The sequence below is a fragment of the Callospermophilus lateralis genome, unplaced genomic scaffold (assembly GCF_048772815.1).
Source record: "Callospermophilus lateralis isolate mCalLat2 unplaced genomic scaffold, mCalLat2.hap1 Scaffold_847, whole genome shotgun sequence".
NCBI classification, from domain to species: domain Eukaryota; kingdom Metazoa; phylum Chordata; class Mammalia; order Rodentia; family Sciuridae; genus Callospermophilus; species Callospermophilus lateralis.
This window is the reverse complement of record NW_027516554.1, coordinates 92,688-98,345: the sequence shown is the minus strand read 5'-3', so window position 1 is coordinate 98,345 and position 5,658 is coordinate 92,688. Positions and strand designations below refer to the sequence as shown.

The window sequence follows — 5,658 nt, the reverse complement described above, 5'->3', positions numbered from 1 at the left end:
AAGTGTATCTGCTTGATGCTAGTTGATATATTTTATATATGTCAGTTAAGTCTAAGTTATTAATTGTGTTATTGAGCTCTGTAGTTTCTTTATTTGACTTTTGTTTGGAAGATCTCTCCAGTGGTGAGAGCGATGTGTTAAAGTCATCCAAGATTATTGTGTTGTGGTCAATTTGACTCTTGCACTTGAGAAGAGCTTGTATGATGAACATAGCTGCACCATTGTTTGGGGCAATTTATGATTGTTATGTCTTGTAGGTGTATAGTTCTCTTGAGCAGTATGTAATGTCTATCTTCATCCTTTTTGATTAACTTTGGCTTGAAGTCTGCTTTATTTTATGTGAGTATGGAACCCCCTGCTTGCTTCTGCAGTCCATATGAGTGATATAATTTTTCCCAACCTTTCACCTTCAGTGTGTGTATATCTGTTCCTATCAGATGAGTCTCCTAGAGAAAGCATATTTTGGGGTCTTTTTTAAAAAATCCAATCTGCTAGCCTATGTCTCTTTATTGGTGAGTTTAAGCCATTAATATTCAGGGTTACTATTGAGACATGGTTTGTATTTCCAGCCATATTTGTTTATTTTTGTTATTTAACTTGACTTGGTTTTCCTCTTTGATTAGTTTTTCCTTTAGGGTACTTCCTCCCTCTGTTGATTTTTACTGTTGTTTTTTGTTGTTCTTCGTGGGATATTTTCCAAGGATGTTTTGTAGTGTCCGTTTTCTAGCTATAAAATTATTTTAACTTTTGTTTGTCATGGGAGGTTTTTATTTCATCTTCAAATCTAAAGCTTAATTTTGCTGGATACAAAATTCTTGGTTGGCACCCATTATCTTTCAGAGCTTGATATATGTTGTTCCAGGATCTTCTAACTTTCAGAGTCTGTGTTAAAAAATCTGCTGTTACCCTAATTGGTTTCCCCCTATTTGTAATCTGGTTTCTTTCTTTCTCAGCTTTTAGACATTATTATTACTATGTGTGTGTGTGTGTGTATATATATATATATATATATATATATATATATATATATATATATATATATATATAACTGCATGATCAATGTGATTCTGCAACCTATACATATATATATATATATATATATATATATATATATATATATATAGATATAGATATATAGATAGATATAGATATATAGATAGATATAGATATAGATATAGATATAGATTGATATAGATAGATAGATAGGTAGATAGATAGATATATTCTCTATCTCCCTGTTGAGGTGATCTTTTGCTTCTTGGATTTGTTTATGTAGCTCATTGTCAAAATGATCTTTCACTGCCTGTATTTTCTCTATTTTATCTTCCTGGAGTTCACAAAACATTTTAAACATGTACATCCTGAACTCCTTCTCTGTAATTCCTTCTTCTATGGCTGCCAATTATTCTAATCATGTGTGGTGTCTTGATTTGTTTAGGACCCTTTCTTCCCTTGTCTTTTCATGTTGCTTGTGTGTGTTCCTTTCCAGCTCTGTGAGTCTGGAGTATTATTGCTGTTTATTATCAGGTTTGTAGTGCTCTTATAGGGTTCTAAGATGTCACCTTTGTAGGGAGAGACAATGTTAACAGATCCTAATTTCAACAATATACCACTTATGTACAATTTGTTGTTGTTAAGACATTTACAGTTTAGTCTCAATGTACAGAAATGTTGTATTCAATTATTATCTAAAATATAATCAGTAATTTTGTAAAAAGATTTAAAGTTTCTGAAGGTGGACATTGAACTGAGGGTGTGGTGTAGGATGATATGCTGAGGAAATAGGATGAGATGATATAAAGTTAATATATCTTAGGAAGTGTGAAAGAAATCTAAGGAAGAGGGTTAGTAGCCAGAGAATAGAAAGGAAGTAATTTAGGGTAGACAAGTACATGGGAAGACAGAGTACATAAAACAAACACACATATGTATTTAGAAAAATACAGGATGTTAAAATAGTAAAATTTGGAGGGGAAAAGAAAAAATGAAAGAAGAAAAAAGGGCATATACAACACTTCTATATTATATTATTCAGGTGGCTCAGTCTTCAAAATCCTATTTCATGCAAAGTTCTTGGTTTCACATATATTGGGAATGTGAGGGCCAGAGGATAGAGGAGTAGAAGAGAAAGAGAAACAAATATTCCAAGAAAAAAACCAGAGTTCTTGCTAGTTTTAGAGATGTGTATCTTTCATACTTCTCTTCTCATCCAATAGGTGGCGTTGTCTATTGTAAACTGGTTTCTCTGCCCTCAGGGTGTTGTAGGTAACCAGGGTGGGAAGATTTGTCCTGGTGTAGGGCACCTGAAAACAGGGAGTGCCACCTGCCAGACCCTGCAGGGAGACTGCACCTCACGGGTCTCTTTCTGGGACCACTGATATGTCTGGGGTGCCCAGTACTATCTCCCTATCTTGCCTGGAGATTTCCCAGGTCCTGGTCTCTCTGTTAGGCTCCAAACATGAGCCCCATCTCCCTCTCCCTTAGCAGTTCCCAATTGGGGAACTTATCACACCGGTGCTTCGGGGGTGGCTCCCTGGTCACACTGCACACCTGTGTTGAGCAGCTACTGTGTTGGGTTACCACCGCTGGGGAAAGGGGGAGGTTGCAAACCTGGTACCTGGCTGCTGGAGATCTGATCTGGGAGCTGCCCCCACCTAATATGGTGAGAATGTTGAGCCAAGGTGGAGGCAGTCTGCTTCCAGCACCGGCTGGGGTGTCTGGTAAGGTGGGGGGAGCGGGTGATGACATTGTTCTGTGGGTAGGTAGTAGCTGAGTGACCTCCATGGGAGGTGAGCAAAGTCTAAGAGTTCTGCAAAGGTGCTGATAGGTGATTCTGCTAAGGTGCCAACCAGCCCTAAATGGGATAGAACTTCAGGCTTTGGGTTTGGGGAGGCAGGAGTCAGGAGTCCTACTTGAAAGCTGAGGCCCAGCCCTGTGCAGAGTCACAGCTGCTGGTGATTTCTGTGGAAATCAGCTGTGTAGGGGTCTTCTAACACTCTCAGAGATGCAGTATTCTGACTAGGTGAGATCTGGATCACGGAGCAACACAGACTGCTGCCTCCCTCTGACCTTCCATCTTTTTGATATCCTTTTGGAGAGTGCAGATTGGCCACAAGGTCAGGAAGGTATGTGAGTATTACTACTGCCATATCTACTCCTATTCAAACACTGTTGAGAAGTGAAAGGAGATTCAGAAGGGGTTGAATACTGGGATCCAGGATCTCTACACTGTGCTTCACAAAACTGAAGATTATTTAAGGCAAGTGCTGTGTAAAGCTGCTGAGCCAGTGAACAGCCACATAATCCAGGTGAAGAAAATGAAAGCCATTTACCACATGCTGAACATGTCCAGCTTGGACTGACAAGTGCCTCATCCCCAAGGTCTGTTGCCCTGAGGGTGATCTGCTTGACCTGCGCAGGGTGCTAGAGGAGGGCTTGGGAGAGAGCAGGGATACCATCTCCTCATTTATGAATACAATCCCCACAAAAGAAACACCCTCAACCCTAATATGGACCAACAGATTCATCCAGGTATTTCAGAGCATCATGGATGCTTATGGCATTGGGAGCTACAGGGAAGTGAATCCAGCTCTTTTCCAACATCACATTCCCAGTTTTGTTTGCAGTGGTGTTCGGAGACCTTGGCCTCAGCTTTGTGATGTTCTTATTTGCCCTCTTATTGGTAATAAATGAAAATCATCCTGGACTGAACCAGTTGCAGGACATCTTGAGGATGTTTCTCAATGGCCGATACATCTTTCTGCTCATGGGACTGTTCTAAGTGTACACAGGCCTCATCTACAATGACTGCTTCTCCAAGTCACTGAACATCTTTGGCTCTCAGTGGAATGTGTCTGCCATGTGCAGATCCAGTCACACTCAGCAGGAGCCTGAGAAGATGGCTCTGTGGAACGACGGTGTCCTGAGGCACAATAGGGTGCTGCAGTTGGACTGAGCCATTCCTGGAGTTTTCCGACACTCTTATCCTTTGGGGATTGACCCAATTTGGAACATAGCAAACAATCACCTCACTTGATATAGAGAGATAGATAGGTAGATAGATAGATATATTCTCTATCTCCCTGTTGAGGTGATCTTTTGCTTCTTGGATTTGTTTATGTTCCAATTTGGAACATAGCAAACAATCACCTCACTTTCCTAAATTCTTTCAAAATGAAAATGTCTGTGATACCTCATCTTTATGACTGTCTATAAGTGGCTCATGTTTCTGGCAGTAACTTACAACGAAGCTCCCAGCATTCTGATTGAGTTCATCAACTTGTTCATATTCCCAGCAAGTGGATCAAGTGGCCTTTACCCAAGGCAGGAGCAGGTCCAGAAAGTTCTGCTGCTTGTCACAGTACTGTCTTCTTGGGAAAACCAGTTTTCTTGTTGTGGCTACACAATGTGCAGAGTTGGTTACACACTTGTAAGGAAAAATAGTGAGGAAGTTGTTTCTCTGCTGGGAAACCAGGATATAGAAGAGAGAAATAACCAAATGGAAGATGGATGCAGAGAAATGCCATGCAAAGAGTTTCATTTTGGAGAAATACTATTAACACAAGTAATTCACTCCATTGAGTACTCTCTTAGCTTCATGTCCAACACTGCACCCTACCTGTGGCTCTGGGCACTCAGTACTCATGCACTGCTCTCTGATGTCCTGTGGGCCATGCTGATGCGTGTGGGCCTACAAGTGTACACCATCTACCGTGTCTTGCACTGCTCCCAGTGATTGCTCTCTTTGCAGTTTTGATTCTATTTTCATCCTCTTGATCATGGAAGGGCTTTCTGCATTTCTTCATACCATATGTCTCCACTGGGTAGAATTTCAGAACAAATTCTACGTTGGTGCAGGCACCAAATTTGTTCCTTTCTCATTCAGTCTAATTTCATGGAAGTTGAGTGGCAGTGACAACATGGCATGATCATATTGCTGTAACCAATGCTTTCAGAATTATGGAGAATATCATGCAGAATTTCAAATATGTCAAATTTATGATAGGAAAAGTTCTGTCTTCATTGATTACCTTATGATGTAGCCAAATAATTCTGTAAGATATACCTCTTCTTCATATGTTAAATATTTTGTAACACTTATCAATTTCAGATACATAATTTTTTGGTTTTTATTACAAGCAAGTGTAAGGTCATGCCAAATATTATACTAAAGTTATTTGTTTCTAAATACAGGATTGGGGGAAAGAAGCCAATTTTGGAAGGCTAATTGAAAATGGTTCTAGATACTTGATTCCTTTTAAACCTTATTTTAAAAGATACAGAGTTTATTATGTCAATAAATAAATAAATATATATAGTTTCTTTCCACCTTCAGATAGTAAAAAATGAAACCATAAGGAATAACTTTTAAACAGGTGGTCTCAATAATTCAACTAGAATGAAACTATAGAAGAATTACTTTTAGCTGAAGGTTACCCAAATACCTACCCCATCATCACAGTAAAGGAGAGTGGGGTTGAGCTTACCCAAGAGCAAATCACTCCTGGTAATTGCTAACTCTAAACCAGTACTCCCTATAGTATCAGGAGGAGATTAGGTGAAAACAAGCCACTGACTTTCTATCTCAGTCATGAGAATGGGTAGAATTGTGAGGAAATGCACCAGCCAGGGTGGACATTTCTGTACTATAGATCAGAA

General features: G+C 39.5%; 1 pseudogene; it reads left to right on the top strand.

Annotated features, from left to right (window-relative positions):
- The first annotated feature begins 3,080 nt into the window (after positions 1-3,080).
- LOC143386800 (V-type proton ATPase 116 kDa subunit a 2 pseudogene) lies at positions 3,081-4,928 on the top strand (annotated as a pseudogene).
- Positions 4,929-5,658: the final 730 nt, after the last annotated feature.